We start from the raw sequence: 25462 nt of genomic DNA, 5'->3' as shown, positions 1-25462 counted from the left end.
CTTTAATAAGGCCTTCCCACTAACTATTTTAGCAAAAACACCAAACCACTTCTTCTTACAAACTTGTATCCCTCTAAGTTTGCTATATTTGTCTTAGTGGAAACATGGGAGAGAACACATGTGACAACGCAAATTTTGAATTGATGTAAGAATGCATGGGTAAAGAGGCCCCTTAGTCTATCTAGTCACTATCATGGTCAAAATTAGGTCCCTAACATGTTATACTATCATATGGGCAACTCATTTTCACATAAAAGACACTTTAGGATGACCTAATGACCCCTCAAAACCCTAGCCAAGTCCAAATTCGAATTTCCTTTGATTGTGACCCATCCTACCTCTTTTCAAGGGGGTTTACTTACTCATTAACAAGATAATTAGTTTTAGGGTAAAATTCCACCATGAACAAAACCCTAAATGACATGTCAATTACACATAAAGTCCACAAGTGTCAAGTGACACATAAAAGCACATTCCACATCACCATGAAATGTCCCTAATGTATCTTTATGATTAAACATTTCCACATACAAGAAAAATCACATTTATGAATCAAAATACTTTCACAACGAGACTTTTGAATCCTGTAAAGATTTGCCTTGGTTAACTATGTTCTCATAGGTTTGGAACTTGTTTCCCCCAAAATTTCCATAGTTCCACTTCTTGCACATTAAACTCGAGCATCAATTGTCCAAGGAGATCATATAAAATATATATCATAAATGCATATAATTTCAAATGTTACATAACCTGTATTAACATAATTCAACTAAATTTCCTTTCCTAATCATTCAAAATGTTAGAATATCAAAATCTACATGTCAAATTAAGATTTATTTGCATATCACAAATCATCATAATCCAATTAACATTTATCTGCATATCATAAATTATAATAATCAAATTAACATTTCGCATCACATCATAATCTAATTCTATCATGTCATAAAGTTGCATCCATATGTGTTCGATCATCCCATTCACAATATTAGGTTCTATTGCATAACAAAATATATCCTTTAACACTAATGGTATAATTTGACATTTCAAGCATTTCAAGAAATTTAGTTTCTATTAAAGCAATTGAAATAATTTAGAAAATGAAATGGAATCATTAATTAAATCAATTAGATCCTAATGTGTGGATCGTTAAAATGGAGGTATTAAAATGACATAACCTTATATTCTCAAAAGTGTATCAAAACATTGAATTAGAAGTATCATAATGCAAATATGTCATCTATACTATGACAGTCTAGGTGAGGCCTCACAAAATTATTCTCTACATAAATTTCATTTGAAAAGGATAACTAGAATATAAATTCCTTCCTTTCCAATGCGCTAAGTGGTTAATTAGATAGTTTTTATGAATCGAAATAGTTAGATGAATTAATATAGTTTTTGTCTCTCGAAGACCAATGTTAGGGAACCTTTTAATAACTTGAAAAAAATCATAATTGTTATAGCCATGATAGTTGTGTTTAATAAAACCAATTTCACAAAACTTAGTAACTTCTAGCCTTGACCTTTTAGGTTCTCTAGTTGGACATAGCAGGTCAATTTTTGTTTGCTTCAGTCAAGCTTAAAAAAATCTAAAAAATTTAACATTTAAAATACCTAATAGATTGTAAAAAAACCATACTCATCTGTGGCACTTCACCCAACATCAAACCTTATCTCCAACAATATGATACTTCATCCCAATGATCACAATGTGAAAGGCCAACACCCTATAACTATAAGATGGTGCCAACTTAACATGAAATAAAATAATAGTGGGTAGAAACCATTAGTTTAAGTTAGTTACAAATTATTAAAATCTAACAAATGTAATAATTGATATACATGATAGTTTATGAAAATATAACATAATCAATGATACATTTTCCCCTTATGAAACTCTATCGCCACTTACATGAGACTTCATACCAATTATTGCCACATTAAAGACAATGCCCTATAATTTGAAATACTTGTTAGCATTAGAAAATACAAAAGTGTAATTGACATAAGCAATTGAAACCATTAAATGAACGTGTTAATTTGGCTATAGAAACTAAATTGATTCACCAATCTATATAGCCAATCAATTATGAGAATCTCGTGTCAACAATGATATTCTTTCCCTGCCTTCATGATAATACATCCCAAAATTTAAAACATTAGAAGCCAATCCATTATTATTGCAAAGTAGTCATCGACATAATTAAATACAAAAAAGTACTAAAGATAAACCATTTAAACCATTAAATGGGAAAATTAATCTAATTATGTGAACCTAACATATGTAATAATTTGTCGACATAATAGATTGTAAAAGTCTTACATTGCCAATTATATGTCAACCTTTAATGAAACTCTATCTCCACCTACATTAAACCATTAAAACATTTAAATTAAGGAACTAATTTAACTATAAAAACCTAACAAATGTAATAATCTTTAACTCTATTTAAAAATAATAAAAGTAATAAAAGCTAGAAATTAAGCTAACATCATCTAACCTATAATTAAATTCAATTCACACCCACATGAGATTTCTTATTGATTATCAACACAGGGGACCTCTTCTAATAGTGAAATCATCGTTGGCAAAATTAAATATAACAATGTAGTAGGTAGAAACAATTGAAACCATTAAATGTAAAAAATAATCTAAACTATAAAAATATGACAAATAGAATAATTAACATACATAAGATATTGTGAAAATTTAACAACATCAATTATACATCACCTTCAATCAAATTCTATGCCTAACTACATGAAACTTCATCCCAAACTATTAGAATTTATCTGACTTTACTCTTGGATAATACTCTTATTTGTACTACTTTCACAAAAAATCCTTATGATTTTGTGACTATTATAAAACTCAGAATATATCCCAATGATATGACAATGACAACAACAAACTATATATATATATATATCCAATTTAGATGACTATGTATGATCAAAATGAGGACTACAAATTTAATAAGAGACTTGTTTGATAATTGAAGACTATAAAGTGTATGTGTTCATGGTTTATTTCAAACATTCAATGAACAAGATATGTACGAACAAGGGGAGCCATGTGCTTGATGGGAAGTGACTCCACCATAGAGTCACATCCCATCGGGTACGTGGCTCTCGGTATTTAGTTTGACTAACTAAATTCATTAAAACATGAATGTCAACCAACTCTCCAATTCACATAGCCGATCAAACTAGCATTTGGTTAGTCGATATTTATTTGAATTGTTATGTGTGTGTGTGTACATATATATATATATATTATACACACACACACACACACACACACATATATATATATGTATATGTATACATATCTATATATATATATACATATACATATACATATACATATACATACATACATATATATATGTATATATATATATATGTATTATATATATATATATGTATATATATATATATATATATATATATATATGTATTTATATTTATATGTATATATATGTATTATATACATATGTATATGTATACATATACATACATACATATATGTATGTATATGTATACATATACACATACATATATATATATATATATATATACATATCTATATGTACACACACACACACACACACACACACACACACATATGTATATGTATACATATAGACATGTGTGTGTGTGTATATTGATATGTATATATGTATATGTATATATATACACATATATATATATATATGTGTGTGTGTGTCTACATATAGATATGCATATGTATACATATATATATATATATATATATATATATGTATGTATATGTATACATATATATATGTATATGTATACATATATATATGTATATGTATACATATATATATGTACATATCTATATGTATATATATACATATATATATATATACATATATGTATACATATACATATGTATATGTATATTATACATATAGAGATGTATATTATACATATACATATGTATATGTATACATATACATATACATATGTATATGTATACGTATACATATACATATACATATGTATATGTATACATATATATATGTATGTATATATATATACGTATACATACATACATACATACATATATATATATATATATAATGCTACATTAATATATATTACACAAATAATAATTTTATCCTGATTGCACTAAGACATTAATACAAACAATCACCACATGAATGTCCAACATCCTAGTATAAAATAGTTATCACATAATTAAATACAAAACAATCAAATGAAAAAATTATTCTAATTAATATTCCTTCATTTAATCTAACCGGTATTCCTAAAATATATTGTAAAAATCAAACATCATCAATCATATATCACTTCCAATGAAATTCTATCCCAACTAGATAAGAGTTCATCCCAATGATCACCACATGGGAGGCCAACCCCCAGTCCCCATTACTTGTGAAATGGCTGTCGGCATAGCTAGATACAAAACTGTAGTAGGTTGAGGCACCAAAGAATAATGACACGTTTTGGACTATAAGCTCTCCTAAGATATGGTTGGCTAAGTACTTTGCATTAAGACATCATGATGGAGAGAAAGGCCTTTTTTCTCAGTCTTACAAGTCGAATTCCGTGCTACTATAAACTTCTTTATATGGTGCTTCTTTTCCCTCATGTAAATACACATACACGCTAATTTTTGCCCTACCAAGTGTTCTACTTTGAGGCGTCTCTTCAGGTTTAAAAGTAGCATTTGGTCAAGCTGTCAAAACTGTGATAAAAGAAGCCCACAAGATCATCAATAGTGAGAAATTATCGTAATCTCCTGAAGGGATAGATATCTTTTTCTCCTGTCAAGAATTGCACCACCGCTTCAACGACGTAACATGAGAAGAATAACATGCAAGAATAGTCAAGAATAGTCATTGTCATGAAGTAATTTTCATGGCCTCGCTGGCCACTTTGATGTGGGGGCTGTATATCTCTCTCCTTCTCTCTCTAATCTTAAAATATATGACGTATATGGTACTATGGAAGTTAATTCCTAAATCCTTATCGAACTCATTTATTTGTACTATCACAACATTATCCTTTGATCACTGCATACATTTTCTGGAGAAAATTTTTCTAAGTAGACAAATATACATATTAGAATAGCTCAAAACTTGTACGGTTTCATCTTTTTCTCTTTTGATCTTATCATTTAATGCAAATAGTTCACTTCGTAAGATCTTACTAAGATCCTAAGCTACATCTTCTTTGACAATTTTCTATGTTGTGTGCATGTCTCCTCTAAGCATGTTGTTAAATACTAGCTTATATATACTTATATATATATATATATATATATATATATATATATATATTACGCCGAGAGTAATCGTTCTTGAGGCGCCTATTTTTATTTAATTCCAAGGTTATTTTATAATTGGGATTTATGAAAAAAAATAGGTGCCTCGAGAACGATTACTCTCAGCGTAATATATATATATAGGTATATATAAGCTAGTAGCAGTCGCGGCGCAACAGATAAATTATTTTTTAATTTTTCCTTTTTTGATCTGGTTAGTATTGATTTATTTTTTTCTTTTTAAATTTAGTTGTATAAACTTACTATAAAATTGTAGTCATATAAACTTAGTATAAAATCATTCTTCAACATTTTTTTTTAAAATTCTATATATATTTTTTATTTGCATCACTTTGATTCAATCTTATTTTAAGGATATTATTAGGTAAATTGTTATATTTAAGAGTAGAGTTATGGTTATGGTTAGGGTTAGAAATAGGGTTAGGGTTAGCATTAAGATTTAAATTAGGGTTAGGTTTACAATTAGAGCTAGAGTTAGGGTCAGGATTAGAGTTACAATTAGAGTTAGAGTTATGGTTAGGGCTAGGGCAAGCGCTATTTTAGGATTATGACTATTTTTAGGGTTAGAGTTAGGGTTAGGTTTAGAATTAGAGTTTTGAATCAGGGTTAAGGTTAGAGTTAGGGTTAAGGTTTTAATGAAGACTAAAGTAAAGGTTAGGGTTAGCATTAATATTTAAATTAGGGTTAGGGTTAGGATTTTAATTAGAATTAGGGTTAGGGTTACAATTAGAGCCAAAGTTAGGCTCAGGATTAGAGTTACAAATAGAGTTAGAGTTGCGGTTAGGGTTATTTTAGGATTATGACTATTGTTAGGGTTAGAGTTAGGGTTAGGTTTAGAATTAGAGTTTTGAATTAGGGTTAAGGTTAGAGTTAGGGTTAGGATTTTTGTCAAGATTAAAGTAAGCATTAAGGTTAAAGTTAGAGTTTTGAGTTAGGGTTAAGGTTAGAGTTAGAGTTTTGAGTCAGGGTTAAGGTTAGAGTTAGGGTTTTAGTGAAGATTAAACAAAGGGATACGGTTAGGACTAGAGTCTAATTATGGTAGAGTTAGATTTATAGTTAGAATTAGAGTTAGGGGTATGATTGGGTTAAGGATTAGGGTCAGTGTTAGTGTTAGGGTTGGAATTAGAGTTAGGGTCAGGGTTGGAGATAGGTGTATAGAAAGGGTTAGGGTTAGAGTTAGCTTTAGGGTTAAAATAATTTTTAGGGGTAGAGTTAAAGTCCAATTATGGTAGAGTTAGATTTAGGACCACAATTAGAGGTAGAGGTAGGATTATAGTTAGGGTTAGGGTTAGGGTTGGAGTTACAAAGACATTTAATATAATGATTAGGGTTAAAATAATTGCTAGGGTTAGAGTTAAAGTCCAATTATGGTAGAGTTAGATTTAGGGCTACAATTAGAGGTAGGGGGAGGGTTACAGTCAGGGTTAGGGTTAGGGTTAGAGTTTCAAAAAGATTAAATATTATGATTAGGGTTAATGTTAGAGTTAGGGTTAACATTAGAGTTTTGAGTCAACTTTAAGGATAGATTTAGGGTTAGGGCTAGGGCTAATATTAAAGTACAATTATGGTAGAGTTAGATTCGCGGTTAGAGTTTGGGGTATGGTAGGGTTTCGGTTATGGTTATGATTATGGTTGGAGTTAGAGAAAGGGGTAGAGAAAGGATTAGATTTAGGGTTATGGTTAGTGTTAGTTTTACATATTGAGTTAGGGATATGTATAGAGTTACATTAGGGTTAAGGTTAAGATACGAGTTTGAGTCAAGGTTAAGTTTAGAATTAAGGTTAGGGTTAGGGTTAGGGTTTCAGTCAGCATTAAAGTTAGGGTTAGGGTTAGGGTTATATTATAATTATGGTAGAGTTATATTTAGAGTTAGAGTTAGGGGTAGGGGTAGGGTTAGTGTTAGTGTTAGGATTAGAGTTAGGGTTAAGGTTAGGGTTAGGATTGGGGTTAGGGTTAGGGTTAGGGTTAGAGATAGGGTCAAGGTTAAGTTTAGCATTACAATTAGGGTTAGAGATAAGGGTACATAAAAGGTTAGGGTAGGGGTTAGGGTTAGGATTAGGTTTATGGTTAGAATCTGAGTTAGGGTTATAGTTTGAGTTAGGGGTAGAAAAAGCATTAGAATTATGGTTAGGATTAGAGTTAGGGGAGAAGTAGGACCACAGTCAAAGTTACGATTATTGTTATGTTTAGAATTACATTTAGGAGGGTAGCTCGTTCTCCTTACACATGCCTATTAGCATAATAGAATAATATAAGGATTAAAATGTTCCTTATGTAGTTTTATAACTTTATTAGTTACATTTATAAATATAAAATTAATTATTGTTAATTATGCTTAGCATGAATAGTGTACAATGAAGGAGTACTAAACATTATTGAGGTAATGATTACACTTAAAATGAGTATAAAATGAATATTATGCTTTAGAGTGGGTTAATAGTTAGAAATAACACATCAATTTTATACATAATTTAATGATCAACATATTAATGATATATCTCATGTAAAATCTTTAATAATACAAGAACAAAGGTCAACAAAAAGCATTTCAAATATTTGGAAGTATAGTTGAGAAGAATTTGAGATAAAAATTTAAATTGTTTATTTATTATTTCGATACATAGATGGAAGGAGAATAATATCTCCTAGTACAATTATCTGGATAAAGTAATAAGTGAAGATTTGAAAAATGTGAAATCATCATATGGACCATGTGTATAGCTCTCCATAATGATGTAAGTACATCACATCTTCTTCAGATATTAAAATTGTATTACGACCTTTGTTTGTAATATGATCATCATAGACCTCTTTCATCATGGATGGAAACGCATCTACTTTTGTAGATGTGTTGCGTACATATTTGGCAACATCTTCCATCTCCATTATCTCTATCTCTTGTACATGATCAATAGATAAAGCTGCATTCTGAAGTGCTTCTACCATAGTTGTACAACACTGTTTAATTATGCGTGCACACTTCTGAAACTCTGTCTCAAAAAAATGATTTGACTGTACAGAAGAAGTTGGGCTAGTGTCGACAATGCTTGATTGTGTATTAAAGGCTTCCATGCCTGAAAAAATGATGGAAAACAATTTAGATAGCATCATCACGAATAAAAAAAGAAGAACAAATGTATACTTAATGAGAGGTATATAAATTTTAAATGAATAATGGTTTTGAAAAAATAGAACAGGTCACTTAGTACAATCAAGTATGGAGAAAATGAATATAAAAACCAAATTGCACTAAAATTTGTAATGAAACTTTGAGTATTGAAACATGGTAATATTATGACCATTCATGGATAATGAAGAATAGACAAACATAGATTTGAAATATCAAGTAGCAATGTATGGGTTGAAAGTCATGAAGCAAAAACATTATGATTTATTTCAATTGGACAATGTCTTTATGATTAGAATTAATATTATAACCTTAATTTGAGGACCCAAGTGATGATCATAGTTAAATTTACAAATTAGAGAATTAGTAAAATGAAATATCAGCCTAATGGAACTTGCAACCATTAAAATGTACAAATAATAAGGTTTTCATGTCAGATTGAGCATATCCAATTATAGTTTTCATTAACTGTGGAATATGGAGTATCAATGTGCATAATAAGAATAACAACATAATAGTTGACGATGATGATCACATAATGTAGCACTTCAACATGTTGTACTTCAGATGTTTGTACATCTCGAAGGACCCTCTCAGAAGTACGTTGACGATTGTTTCTTTGTACATTTATGTGCTCTCTTTCATCATTCTCTAGTTGTGCAACTAACACTTCAGACCTTCTTCTACCATAACTTTGCTCGTTTCTTTGATTTAATGTTATTCTTTGTTGTTCTCTTTCATTTTCTATTTGTTGTTGTTGTTGTTGTTGTTGACATCTACGGTATTCTCTGCGATATTCTCTTTGATATTGCCTTTGGTATTCTCTTCTTGCCTCCTCTAATTCAAAATTTAACCTAGGTCTCACCATAGCTAGTATAAAAATAATATCAGTGATTTACATTCTAATGTGTCAGTATAAAGATTAATGCCTAAAATTTAATATTTGTTCTTTTAAAATTGCATATAAAAAAGAAACATAAATTAAAATAAATATATGGTTATGCAACAAAATTAAAAGTATAAGTCTCGTTTTTCTTATTTAAAAATAAATAAATTGGTATTTTAATAAAATATTTGGAAAATGGCGGCATTGCCATCCACTTTTCAAATGTTAATATGTAAAGATTAATTTTAATCTAAATGTAAATTACAAAACTGTTATAATTGAAATAGTAATCTAATTTAGAATGATACTCTAAATCAACATACTACTCTTAATGAAAACATTAGAAATATGTTGAGATATAGTTAACATTATAATAAATTTCTTACTATTATAATATTTAAAAAATGGCGGCATTGCCTTCCATTCTTTAAAGATTGATGCCTAAAAGTTAATATTTATTACTTAAAAATTGCATGAAAAAAATAAGCATAAATTAAAATAAAATATATGGCTACTCTAATTTTCAAGTAACAAAATTAAAATTATAAAAATTAAGTTTTTATATTTAAAAATAAATAAATTGGCATTTTAATAAAATATTTGAAAAATGGCGGCATTGCCATCCACTTTTCAAATATTGATATGTTATGATTAATTATAATCTAAATGTAAAGTACAAAACTATTTTAAGCAAAATAGTAATCTAATTCAGAATATTAATATACTAATCTTAATAAAAAACTATTATAAATCAAACTACTTTTGCAAATGAAAATAGTAATCATTTAATTTATAATCACCTTTTTTAAAAATAAAATATATTGATATGGCGGCATTGCCATCCATATGAAATATTATGGAAAATAAATACAAGATTAATCTAAAAAATACATTGAAAAATATGAAAAACAATAATGCATGAAACATGCAAATGTAATTTTGTATAGAACAATGTAAAAATTAAGAAATGTCATATAACAAATAAATTACAACTAAATCTAAATAGTGTAACTACTATTCTAAATGGAGATAATAATCAAAATGCAAAATAAAACTTAATAGGGAAAAAAAATTTTAAAAAAAGCTTACTTTGCTTTTTGGATCTCCTTGTTGATCTTCAAATGTAAAATGCTTTTCTAAATGATGTATCTCCCTTTCTTCTTCCCAAAAAAGTTTGCTCTACCTCTCAAGGGCAATGAAAGCTTTACTCAAACCCTATCTTCTGCAAATATGTTCTTCTACGAATGAAGAGCAAAAATGAGAGAATATGAGTGTTTTATAATCAGAGAAAAAACTCTTCATCTCCCACGAAAAAACTATTCAATTTCCACTAAAGGAACTCTTCAAATTCCACATCTCCACTCCTCCACTCCTCTACAAAATTCAAATTAATTACTAAAAAATGCCAATAAGACAATATTACACAACGAAATTTTAAAAAAGTGTCTACATGTCATTATCTATTTTTTTCAAAAAAAAAATATTTAAAAAAAAATACATTAACCCGCCACGTTATCTGTTTCGATGAAAAAAAAATATTAAAAAATAAAATAAAATGGGGTGACAGGCCATCACCCCCGCCACCCCATGTGGCATTGTTTTATGTGGCTGCAAGACTACCTGTCAGCGGCAGTTACTGCCACCTCTGACATGCATGTCAGGGGCGGCAGTAACTACTGCTGATAAGCGGTCTTGCTGCCTTACTCCGCAGCCCACAGCTGGCATTTTCTTTTTTATTGACATTGTAACTGCCGTGTTGTGGCTATATAGAATGCCTCTCGGCGTAATTATCGATTAATAGACTCTATATCTTATTACAATTGTATCACACTACCCGTCTATATCTTTAATAGTACAAAACCCCATTGATATTGAATCATAGTTAGCCTCTATTAGCTGTGTGATCAAACTTCAATGTTTTGTTGCCATGGAGGGTAATCCATGGATTGTGCATAAATCAATTATTGTATGAATGATCTATTTCGTTATCATATGTGGTCTATCTACCCACCACTTTATTGATGAAATCTTCTTACTACATATCAAACCCATTTGTATTGGAAATAATTTAGAATGTTGTATATGTGGGTGAAACCTTTCACTTTCACATAATTGTGCTCATTCTTAAGCTTATTGTTCGTGCACAATTGTCCAAATGACTCATTTATTTCTTCCACTGCTAGTTCCTTGATATTTCAATGGATATATGACTGAACATCTTCTATTAATAGCACTTTAGGAGGCATTGAGGATACATTTCTATTATGTCAATTTCACTTGGCTGAGCAATGGGTGTATCTTGAGTACTAGTAGGGGTTTCTCAATTTCATTAATTATGATAGTAGCACCCACTTTTTTCTCCAAGAATAAATATTAATATGGATTTTTTGGCCTAACTTCTATTCACAAATATATTTTTAGTTTCACCAAATGTGTTCTTTACAACTAAATTCATCTTATAGTTCTCAAATCTGTACTACACACATTAGTAGTCACAATATTTTCAATAAATGACTTTTATAGAGTGTTTCTAGATAGAAATATAGCAAATGAAATTTAATTTTTCACTTAGTTATTCTTACACGTTGTCATTGTGCCTCTTCCAATATTTTATAGTACTTTTTCATCGATTAATACTATTAGGGTTCTATCATAACCTTTCTCTTACACTAGCTATGTCAAGCTTTAAATGCTACCACTTTGTAGTTGTTTGTTAACCTTGCAACTTATTTCTCTATGCTGTAGTCATCACATTTCATATTTCTATATAGATTCTAAATGACCATACATACCTCTAGGGAATTAGTTAATGATATTCCTTATTCCTCCACCCCACACCCCCCCCCCTCCCCAACCAAAAAAAAAAGAAGCCAAGCATTGACCTATTTTGATGAAGAGTCCATCACACTTGAGGTTCATAACTCTTGATTTTCTATCTAGACCTCTTCCTTCTTAATTTCTTTCATTGTTCATATCTTGTTCATCTTATTTCTTACTCCATCCACCTCAACAACCCTCTTTCCTTTCTTAATCTCTGACCAGTTGGGTGATTGGTTGTTGAACTAGTAGTCTCTTAGTTTCCTTAGTATGCAATTAATTACCATGTGTCCATGATGTCCACATATTGAACATGTGACATCATTTATTTGCTTTCTAGTTATTGTATCCATTTGTTTATCTAGGGACCATAGAAAATATACTCTCAACATGTAATCATTATCTTTATAACCATACTTGTTGCATTCAAAATAGTGACCCCGGATTCTAATATGGATTTAAAACTTATAGTGGGTCCACATTCATATTTCTTATGATCATACTTCCCATAATTATATAAATGGTCATTAAAAATGTAAGGCTTACAAATCATCAGTCTACTTCTATTGATATTATAAATATGACCAACTTTACCACAATTGAAGCATATAGGTTTATTTGGTTTTGTACTAGTAATGCTTGATTGTACCTTTGAATCTTGTTGAGTCTCCCTTAGGTTTATGGATTGTCCAACCTCAAATGTTCCTTGGGTATAACTCAAACATGTTGTATCCTTATGTTTCCTTTGACTAGTCATATATTCATCAATTTTATTTGAACTTCAAGTGTACCTCTTCATTCTTTCAAATTATTTTTCTTCTCAATTTTCAATTTATTTTTTATCTTGTCAACTTCTTCCCTCAATATTTCATTCTGAATTCAGAAATTGACATTTTTTCATCACTAGTATCCTACATTTTCCTCTATGATAATGCTAATTGTTGCTTGATCTAGTATACTTCCTCCTCTTTTTCCTTTAATGTATCTTCAACAATGTTTTCATATCTAGCATGTTTTCTCACATCTTCTACAACCCTTTATTCTTCAAGAACTTTACACAAATTTAGAGCTTGTCCTTCAAGTTCTCATTTCAAAATTTTAATTTTTTCTTCCACATTTTTTTTCCATCTGTTCTTCAATGCACTTTTTAGAGTCCTTGGAAAGAGATCCTTCAAATACTTCTCTATGTAGTCATATATTTCATTTATCCTTTTAGTCAACTCTCTTATTTCTGTGAGAGCTTTTCTCATCGCACTTGTAGTTCATGAATCATATTACCTTTCTACTCAAGCTTTTTCTCATACATATACATTTATATCTTAAGGAATATTTTCCTCTAGATGTTAAGATAACATTTTTTAGAACTGAACCCTTATACCAATTATTGGTATGAAATGGGTACAAATATGGGGGTGATTATTACAATAGTTAAGCCATAATTCAAACTTCCAAGCTAACTCTACTTCTAAACAAAGTTATCAAATAACTATTGAAATAAATTTTAAAACCTAACAATCAATCCATCATAAAAGAAAAATACATAACATGTTCATTTTGGTATTTTACAAACCCTTGTTAGAGAAAAAAATCATAGTGCAAATGATACCCACAACATTTTTACTATTATTAAAAAGTTACCCCATTATGAGCTTAGAAACACCTTTTCAATGTTTCACTCTATTAGGATTATTTTATACATTTTTATGAGTACAAGAATATATTTTAATATGTACCTTAGTTAGAGGATTTAAAAATATTTTTAAGAGTTGATCCTATTATAGGATTTACAATAGAAAAATTGGTTGAGGTCCTCTCAATTAAGGGATTTTCCTAGTTACAACTATTAGCTAATAACAAGTTAAATGATATGTCTGCAATAGTTGTGTCTTGTTAGATCCTTTCTACTCTTCTCACACTATAGCTTCTTCTCTTTATTTCCTTTTCTTTACATGATCTCACTTGTAATCACATACACAATCTACATTCATCTCATGATATTTATCATACTCACTTTACTTCTTTTTAAATTGTAACAAATATGCACTCACTCCATTTCCCATCTAATCTTTAAATTATTCATTCAAGTTACAAAATTTCCATACTTCAACTTCATTGAATTCAAATACCTCTATACCTAAACATGTTTTTTTATCACCACCTTGAACCACCTTGATGACCATTCACTCTTTTTATGGAACCCCCTAGAATAGTCAAAATGTGTTTGACTTACATAAGCTTAATCTCAAATCTTCTCACCTTTCTTGCTTTGATATTATAACTACCAAATGATAATTGTTTCATTAAAAAAAATCAACACCACTTTCTCTTCAAATCCATTGATCATACTAAACATTTAATCATCCTTTAATCATAAGTAACCTTTGAATATATTACCAAATCATCATCTCACATAAAAATTATTATTTACTAGTTATCATTATAAATTTCTATCACAAAACTAATCTTTATAGGCATCATAGAGACTCTTCCCATGATCACTACCAAAAAATTCCTCTTAATTGTTGGCAATTTGGCTAGGTTATACAATGTGATGTTATCATTTATGACAATATATCATTTGTTTGAACAGGGAAGATAATGAAGATAAAGGCATGATAGTTGTCCTTCGAAAATTGTCTAAGTATCACACAGTTTATCTAGTAGAACAAATAGAGTTTTGATTGGAAAGCTTCACAAGCATATCATACTCATTTCTAAAGTTAGGTATGAATACCTGACATCGTGATAATGATGTATGTGAGTGTGTACGATTGTACAAACTTTACAGACAAAGTTATGGGCAAATTACATGTTAGAGCAATATATAGGTAGAGAAAGGTATAATAGAGAAATGGGTATGTTTTGTTAAGGAATTATTTTATTTACAAAATAATTACTTAACTAATTAGGGATGACATCCTAAATGTTAACCCTAAGTTAGCGAAAGTTCTATTTTTCAAAGTGTATAAATACATGAAGGACAACTAGGCAGATAATTGTAAATTGGCAGGGTATAAAGGCAATATTGTGAATGCAAATTTTAAGGAAGTGAGTATGTATTATGTGATATGTGAAATTTGAGGTATGATCAGATGAATGGGAATTTTGTGAGCAACATGGGCAGTATAAGAATTAAAGATATCAGTAGAAGTGTAAAAAGGTTTTTGTATATTGCATGTTTGTATAGTGGGTCGATCTTGCATGCATGTTTTATCTATATATTACAAGTCCTAATAGGGTTGAGGCTCCTAACAAGGGCCAAGTCCTCTACTAAGGAATGAAACACTATATGAATGTAATAGACTCCTAACAAGGTCAATATCCTTCACAAGATACTTTTGATTAGTGGATCATTTTGTTGGTACCATCCCCACTGGCGTTTTCTCTTAGCTAGAGTTTCCCTAGTTACCAAAATATGGTTAAATGAGTCCTTTTATTATATGATTATGTTAAAAGTTCATCATAGTTAGTTTTCTTTCATATACAAGTTATAAGATTGTTAGTAATATCTAATTTTGGGCTAAAGTTTGTAAAGTATTGATTCAAACCCCACCTCACCTTCATATTTCCTATTTCCAACATTTGGTATTAGAGTAGGGTAAGTGCACCAAGATTGTGTAGAAAGAGGTGGACCTATAAGTGGACACCCTTTTTCTAAAAGAAGGTAAACCTAAACGTGGATGAGATGTTTGAGGCTCATCCACTCATAATGAAAAGATGTGTAAAAGACATAAATTGCAATACTCTAAAATCTAATTTGTAAAATAATAGAGGTTTTACAAAATGGATAAGATTGGGTGGGTCAAAACCCATGCACACAAAAAATAGTTGCTAATTTTTTTAAAAAAAACATAGCATAGTTGTTTTCGTGTGTTACATAAAAGACATAGTTATATTCAATATTTTGCAAATCCCTTTGGTAGGATGATAGTTAAGCATGATGTCTAAAAATTATCTATTTAAAAAATAAAATTATGAGTATTTTATTTTTTATTAATTATTGAATTGACTACATCCTAAAATTTTGGTACCAATTCGCGTGTTGAGCATAACTTGCATCAAAATAATAAAAAATAGAAACTTTTTTTAAAAAGTTCTATAGAATAAAGTATAGAACCATAATATGTAATTTATTTTAATATATTTTAATTATATCAAAAGTTTTTTTTTATAAAAATGGTAGACATGTGTCTGTGAGGAATGTCAAAGCATTGGTAAAAGTAATTAAATTTTACAATGTTAATGATGTCAAAAAATAGAAAAAATTATATGGTTAGAAAGCTAAGAAGACATGTAAGAATATGGTGGTTATTTTAGAGATACCCAAATGACCATTAGAAAACCCGAAGAAGGAAAAGAAGAGAATTCATCCTAGAAGATGAAAAAATCTCTAAAGGAAAAAGAAATGGAGGGAAAATAGGCTCCCAAGCCTTTGGTTGTTTCCCTAGGTTCTCACCAAGCCATAACCCAATTGGGTTACCTAGATTCAAATAATCGGATTGGTAAATACAAAAATAAAAAATTATTCCAAGACCTGATCAAGTTTTGAAGAAGTAAATTTTACTTGTTCAAAACCCAATCAAGTTTTGAAGAGCTAAAAGTAGGCTTTACTCCGAAGGCCATAAGTTTCACATAAAGAGTTTGATTGTCTATATTTGAAATGTGTTGCAAAGATATTGAAGATCAATATGAATTAAGCATAGTATTAAACAGATAGTAACTGTTTTCCAAATACATAATCAATAGGTAAACATGAATGCTACCATATTTTTGATTCTCTCTCTCAAACAAACACACACACACACAATTACTCACTAAATAATTCCTAATATATCTCTTTCACTAGATTCTAACCTTCCTCTCTCTAACTTGTTACTCTTAAGTGTTGTATCTCTTAGAACCCCCCTCTCTCACTAACCCCTAAAATCTCTCTCTCTCTCTCTCTCTCTCTCTCTCTCTCTCTCTCTCTCTCTCTCTCTCTCTCTCTCTCTCTCTCTCCCTTTGTGTAGTAGTAATACATAACCTGATTGGATTTTGCAAAACTTGATTGGGTTATTAGTCCATATGGCTGAACTTGTTCTATTTTCTTGTGTCCATATGCTAGTTTATGTTTGTATCTTGTGATTGAGCATAAAATAATGATGCAAATTTGCCTAGTTTTGTATTTTATTATGTATTTTTTATGCAGGAGCATCTAGTGGTGTAAGGGCAATCTTGTATCGCCCAAAACTATGCTTAGAGATAGTTTCTATTTAATTTGTTTTCATTTTTGGATACCCATTTGGGTCAAACAAAGGTTTCAACTCTCACAGTTCCACTATTAATTTTTTGGGTTAGAGTTTTTTAGCACCTTGGGATACATGCAAATATAGAAAATGGGTTATTTTGTAATTGAGCCAAAATTATGATGAATTAGAGGGTTTACTTTGGAGGGATGATTATAATTGTAATTTAAAGGGCTCCAAAACAATAATCAGGTCCAAAGGCTTTATGGTTAGAAAGCTATTGCAGTTTTGAATTTCCTAGAGACCTCCTAAGAGCACTTCAAGATCAAGTTTGAGGCACTAAATGGCCTTGTACGAGCCCAAAAAATGGGGGAAAAACATAGCTGGTCCATAAGGCTATAGAGAAATTCAAGATCTTTTTAGAAATGTAAATGGTTTGTCAATCAGAGTCTGAGTTCAAAAGTTATGCCTTCTAGAAGTTGGGCTACTGTTTTTGAATTCTTCTAATTTTACACCGACTTCTAATGAGACTTTTGGAACCTTCTTTTTTGGTGGTGGATGCCAACTAGCATATCCTAGAATATATTCCTAACCATAAATGAATTGGGGTCTATTTAAGAACATTTATAGCATTATAAAGACAGTTCTTAGTGGAGTTTGGGAGAAGGTACTGTGAGGAGAATTTCTCTCTAGATTCAGTCTATTGTAAGCCCATAGGGCATATCTTTTGGTCTATTTTCCTTGTACTAAATGTAGTAGCAGATTTTCATTGATAATAATATTTCCCTTTTCTTGTTGTGTTCATTCTTGGCTTGGTTTGTGTATCCATCATGTGGTATTAGAGCAAGTTTTCCTGAGTGTGTAGACAGAGCACTAACTGTAAGGCAGTTTGCACTAGGACTGTGTGTTTGTGTGTTTGAGACAAGAAGATGCCTCCATGAAGGGAACATGGTGGAAGGGCCACAGTTGTTACTCCTGAGGTTAGAGTCCTCCATAGACAAGTTCAAGCATTGCAGGAGGAGATCCGTAGAGGATTGAATGTTGTCGCAAGCAAAAGAAGTGAGGAAGAAAATGAAGAAGAAGAAAATATTGGATAGGAAGGGGAAGGTGAAGGGGAAGTCCTAAATTAGGCAGAGGAGAGGCTTTTTAGGGCCATTTCTAAGCTTGGAAAAAAAAAATACCTAAAATTGATGTGGGTACGTTTTCGAGAACTCTAAACCCAGATGAGTTGATCGATTGGATCAATGAACCAGAGGAGTATTTTGAGTATGAAGATATCAGGGAGGTAGAGAAGGTTAAGTTTGTGAAGGCCAAAGTGAAAAACCATGCCAAAATCTAGTGGCAAGAGATTCAACTAGAAATGAATAGAAGAGGAAAGGAGAAAATTAGAAGGTAGGATCGCATGGTGGACAAACTAAAGAAGAAGTTCATTCATGTTGATTATGAGCTTGATTTGTTCAAGAAAATGCAAGGGTTAAAGCAAGTTGGAAAATCTATCCAAGAATATATAGAGGAATTTTATCAACTTCTTATTAATGCAGGGCATGCAAAAGCTAATAAGGAGAAGGTTTCCCATTACCTCATTGGATTACGACCTAGCTTTTAGGAAGAGTTAAGTTTGGTTAATGACTAGCATTGAAGAAGCATATCAGTTTTACTTATGAGTTGAAGAGAAGCTAAAAAAAAGGTTTGATGGAAGGAGAAGAGAGTGTGGTCAAGGAGGAAGGGGTGGTGGTAGATCATTTGGAGGCCAAAATGAGACCCAAAAGAAAAATGAAGATGTGGGTACTAGCAAGAACCAAAGGAACGATGGTTTCAATCACTCTCATGATCAAAACTTTGGAGATCAAAGAGGAAGAGGAAGAGGACATGGCCAAGGTTTAGGAAGAGGAGGCTTCTATGGTACCTATTTTCATTGCAATGAAGAAGTTCATTGTACATTTGAATGCCCTCAATGATAAGGAAGGACATATAGGAGAGCTGATGGTCAACCAAGGGTTGCTCATGTGGATGAGGATGCACAATGATCATGTTCTGAGGATGGAGAAAGAAGAGAGGTTCTTGTAAATGAAAGGGTTTGACTAAGTGGTGAAACTGAACCTGGACAAAGTAGGAGTTTATTTCGTACTAGGTGCAAGTGTGAGGATAAGTGTTGTGATGTGATTGTTGATGGTGGCAACAATGACAACTTAGTGTATGAGGAGATGGTCTCTAAGCTAAAGCTCAAGAGGGAGAAACACCCCCAACTCTATCAAAATGCTTGGGTGAGGAATGATCATAAGGTCTTGATCAATGAACAGTGTTTGGTGAAGTTCAAGATTAGGAGTTACCATGATGAAGTTCTCTGTGAGATTATTCCAATGGAAGGACCATGGCAATTTGATAGGCATGTTGTACATGATGGTCATGCAAATACATACTCTCTAACAAAGGATGGAGTTCACCACAAACTAAAGCCCTTTACAAAGGAAGGTGAAAAGGTATGCAGTACTGTTAGGATATGTCTTGTTGATGGAAGAAATTTTTTGGATGGTATGAAAGATCAGCGTATGTGTTATGCTTTGATTCCTAGAAGAGATAAGGAAGGTAGTAGTGAAATTCCACCTAAAGTTTTAGGCCGATTAAGTGAGTATGGATATTTCATCTCTAATAATGTTCTAGAAGGGTTGCCACCAGTAAGGTAGATCACTCATTAGATAGATTTAATCCTTGGAGCTAGTTTTCCTAACAAGGCTACTCATAGGATGACTCCTACTAAAACTAAGGAGCTAAACAGACAAGTTTAGGAGCTATTAAGGAAGGGTTTGATTAGAGAGAGCCTAAGTCCATGTGCAATACCTATAGTACTAGCACCAAAGAAGGATGGAGAGTGGAGAATGTGCATAGATTCTCGAGCTATAAACAGAATAACCATCAAGTATCAATTCCCTTTGCCAAGAATGGATGATCTTATGGACTACTTGAGTGGAGCTTAGTACTTCACAAAGATAGATTTCAAGAGTGGCTATCACCAGATACAGATTCAAGAGGGTGATGAGTAGAAGACTACATTCAAGACCAAGGATGGTCCATATGAGTGGTTAGTCATGCCCTTTGGACTGACCAATGCACCAAGCACCTTCATGTGGCTTATGAATGAAGTACTAAAGAAATTCCTAGGAAATTTTGTTATTGTCTATTTGGATGATATTTTAATTTTCATCAAGACTTTGGATGAACATTTATTGCACATTTGTAGTGTCTTTGAAAGGTTGAGGGAAAAGAAATTGTTGATTAATCTAAAGAAGTGTAGCTTTGTAAAAAAAGAGTTAGTCTACTTGAGGATTTTTGTATCATCTGAAGGTCTCAAAATGGATCTAGAGAAGGTAAAAGCCATTGTGAAATGGCCTACTCCAAGGTTTGCTACTGAGGTGAGATAATTTCATGGTCTGGTTAGTTTTTATGGGAAGTTCAGTAAGAATTTTAGTGGCATATGTGCACCCCTGACTAAAACAGTAAGGAGGGATAGAAAGGAGTCCAAATGGAGTATAGCAGCTACAAGGAGTTTTGAATTGTTGAAGAAGAACATGATAGAACAACCTATGTTGGCACTTCTTGATTTCAGTAAAGTGTTCCAGGTAGATTGTGATGCTAGTGGTAGTGCTATTAAGGTTGTATTGAGCCAAGAAGGTAAGCCTATTGCATATTTTAGTGAAAAAATGAATGATGCAAAGAAGAAGTATTCTATTTATGATCAAGAGTTATATGAAATCATTTAGGCCTTAAAGAAATTGAGGCATTATCTATTTAAGAAAGAATTTTTCTTGTATGTTGATCACCAGGCATTATAGTACCTAAATAGCCAAGGTAAATTGAACCAGAGACATATGAAGTGGGTAGAGCTCATGTAGAGCTATACATTTGTGTTGAAATATAGAAGTGGAAGGTCTAATATGGTTGTAGATGCATTGAGTAGGAGACAGTTGTTTCTTACAACAATGTAGGTTGAAGTGGTTGGGTTTGATTAACTCAAGAATCCGTGCCTAAAGGATCCTAATTTTGCTAAGTGTGGAAGGCTTGTAAAGAACCTGTTACTATAGATAGAACTAGGTAGCTAGATTATCTAATTCAGGATGGTATGCTATTCAAGGGTAGTCAATTATGCATGCTAAGGAGTTCTATGAGGGAAAACTTGATCAAAGTGAAACACAATGGGGGGATGGTAGGACATTTTGGTCGAGATAAGACCATTGCCATTCTTAGAGAACATTATTTTTGGCCTCAAATGTCACAAGATGTGAAGAAATTTGTGTAGAGTTATCAAGTATGTTAAGCAGCCAAAGGATTTAGTCACTATACTAGACTTTATCAGCCATTGCCTATTCCATCAAAGCCTTGGGAGGACATAAGTATGGATTTTGTTCTTGGATTGTCGAGGGCACAAAGGGGTAATGACTCAGTATTTTTGGTGGTTGATAGGTTCTCCAAGATGGCACATTTCATCCCATGTCACAAGACTCATGATGTTGTACGTATTGCAGATTTGTTTTTTAGAGAGGTGGTGAGATTACATGGTCTCCCAAAGAGTATTGTTTCTAATAGAGATACTAAATTTGTGGGGTATTTCTAAAGGACTTTATGGAAGAAGTGGAGGAAAAAATTGAAGTTTAGTTCTACACATCATCCACAGATTGACAGATAGATAGAAGTGGTAAACAAAAGTCTTAGCAATTTGTTGAGGTTTTTAGTGGGAGACAAGCCCAAGGGATGGGATTTGATTCTACCACAAGTAGATTTTTCTTACAATAATTCTATAAATAGGAGTACTGGTAGATCACCATTCCAAATTGTGTATGGAAGTAGCCCAAGGACTACACTAGAATTAAGGAAGATGGAGCAAGGGGAGAGAACAAGTGTTGAGGTAGAATAATTTGCTGAGCATATCAAGAGCCTACATGAGGAGGCCCATGCACACATCGCCAAGATGAATTGACAGTATAAGGCTAGGGAAGATCAAAGGAGGAGACATAAGGAGTTCCAAGTAGGGGATTTGGTTATGATACAATTATGAAAGGAATGGTTCCTAGTGGGTACTTACAACAAGCTAAAGATGAAGACATTTGGTCCCAACAAAATTTTGAAGAAACATAACTCAGGAAATGCATATGAGGTGGAGTTACTAGATAGGATTCACATTCAAGTCCTATCTTCAACATTTCAGACTTAATAGAATATCACTATGATGGTGCAGATGAGGGGTTGATGTTGGAGCCATGTCCAATTCATACTTCTAAGAAGGAGGAGATAGAAGAGATCCTAGATAGTCACATGGGCAGGAGTACCAAGAATAGGCAGTATGAAGAGTACCTGGTGAAGTGGAAAGGATGACCAATAGAAGACTCAACTTGGATATCAGCAACGAAGGTTTCCCATTTGGGTTTTCCTCTACCAATCATTAAGTGATAGGGTCACTTTTCAATCTACCATAGGTGTTTGATGCAGGAGCATCCAGTGGTGTAAGGGCAATCCTGTATCACCGAAAAACATTCTTAGAGATAGTTTCTATTTAATGTGTTCTCATTTATGGATACCCATTTAGGTCAAATAAAGGTTCCAACTCTCACAGTTCCACTATTAGTTTTCTGGGTTAGTGTTTTTAAGCACCTTGAGATACATGTAAATGCAGAAAATGGGTTATTTTGTAATTGACCCAAAATTATGATGATTTAGAGGGTTTAATTTGGAGGGATGATTTTAATTTTAATTTAAAGGGCTCCAGAGAAAGAGTTAGGTGAAAAGGCTTTAGGGTTAGAAAGTTATTACAGTTTTAAGTTTCCTATAGACCTCCTAAGAGTGCTTCAAAATCAGGTTTGAGGCACTAAATGGCTTCGTATAGGCCCAAAAAATTAGGTGCAAACATAGCTCGTCCATAGGGCTATAGAGAACTTTGAGAGATTTTCAAAAATGTAAATGGTTCGTCAATCGGAGTCCCAATTCAAAAGTTATGCCTTCCAGAAGTTGGGCTACCATTTCTAGATTCTTCTAATTTTACACCAACTTCTAACAAGATTTCTTGAACCTTCTATTTTGGTAGTAGATGCCAATTGGCATATTCTAGAATGTATTCCTAACCCTAAATGAATAGGGGTCTATTTAAGAACATTTCTGGCATTGTAAAGGTAGTTCTTAGTGGAGTTTGGGAGAAGGCACTGTGAGGAGAATTTCTCTCTAGATTCAGTCTATTGTAAGCCCATAGGGCATGTCTTTGGGTCTTTTTTCCTTGTACTAAATGTAGTAGTAGATTTTCACTAATTATAATATTTCCCTTTTCCTGTTGTGTTCATTCTAGGCTTGGGTTGTGTATCCATCAATTTTATTCATGCTATTGTTTGTAGGGTAATTTTCATGTACAATCATAGGAAATAAGAAGAGAGGAATGGTTGAAAATGAGAGGCAAAAAAGGCACAAAAAAGGGAGTATATAAGGAGATTATGTGAACGTACATCATCAAATTCCTTCAATGTAAGTGATAAAAAATTACCTATTTATATTGATATCACAAATGCATCTAATTTGACAAATGAAAATGTTCAACATACCATAAATGAAATAATTAGGACAAATACACTTACATCACCTAATGCCCCTAATGCGACATCTCAAGTTGAAATGATCTATGCACATAATGTAAGTAATGGAAATATAGATTATGTATGTACATCAAAATCTCCTAGAATAATTCATAGAAAACCAAAGTTTCTAATTGACATAATGAAAATATTTTGAACCCAATGCATGATAGAAATGTTAGAAAGAACTTGAAGAAGAATTGTTCAAAATATTTAGAATAACTATTTTTTAAAATTAAATCAAAGTGGAAGATGTCAACTTGTTGTTGAAATGGTTAAAAATCTAAAATTTAGAAACAGAATGAGAACTTTGGGGTTAAGAATAGTTGAAAATAGTAGTGAAAGAAGAATTGTTAGAAATCTCTTTGATGCATACCAATACATTGGTTCAAAAGAGCATAGTAAAAATGATAATACAAGTTCACAGGACCTCACATAACCCATAATGGGAAAGTAAATGGAAAAATTTCGTATGATAAGAAAAATAAGTAAATCATTAAGGATAATTAGAACAACATTAGTCAAAGCTTTAGTGAGGCGAGAGAAAATTGAGAATTCTAATGAGACTTCTTTTTGGTCATTCCAAGGTAGACTCTCATGTAAGGATAAAGTTATTGTTGATGCACTAATAACATTAATTGAAAACTTTTGGCATGACAACACAAGGGCTTCACCAAACCAAAAAAATGACAAAAGACGAATTAGAAAAAAAAACTGTGAGCCACATGCAGAAAATTCTTTGGATATGACTCGAACACAATTTTATGAAATGTTTCTTCAAATATTTCCTCAAATTAAAATCAGCCTAAGATTTTTTGAGATGACAAAACCATTCTATGTTAAGATAAATCATACATGCACCACACGTCGTTGTAGGGTTCATGTTGAATTTTGTATGCATTATGATGTTTAATGTTATATATGTTGTACACTGAATACTAATATTTTATTGCAAGAATGTGGTCTAAAAGTACCTCCTAAGTCACTAAGATTATTTATTTCAAGTGTACTATGTAAAGGAGATGATGGGTGGATACTTATAAGACCATGTGATTGAAAGGTTTTTGTCATCAATGTGATGGTTTGTAAGAGTTGCATAGATACCTATATCTAGATAGCACACATGAAATTGTTAAGAAACTAGCTTCTCTTGGAAAGTACAAGTCATCTATTTATTGTTGTAAAGATGGAAAGGAAACAACTTGAGGCATGAATTAGTTAAAATTTATGTATTTGTAGCTCATTTTATGAAATTGTTTCAAGAGAAAATAGTTTATGAGTACATAGGTTATACACATAGAGCTAGATGATTAGATGAGCAATTCAAATTATGTAAGGACACTTCTACCTTTGGTACAATTATGTCAGTTGTTAACTTTTCCAAAAGCTATTGACTAAGACCTGAAAATGAAGTACAACCAATGTATTACTACTCTATAGAAGAGTCAATTTTTGTAC

Source organism: Cupressus sempervirens, chromosome 4 (assembly GCF_028749045.1).
Source record: "Cupressus sempervirens isolate cs-2001-9-10 chromosome 4, ASM2874904v1, whole genome shotgun sequence".
In the NCBI taxonomy this organism is placed as follows: Eukaryota; Viridiplantae; Streptophyta; class Pinopsida; order Cupressales; family Cupressaceae; genus Cupressus; species Cupressus sempervirens.
The sequence above is the reverse complement of the archived record's forward strand: the minus strand, read 5'-3'. Positions refer to the sequence as shown.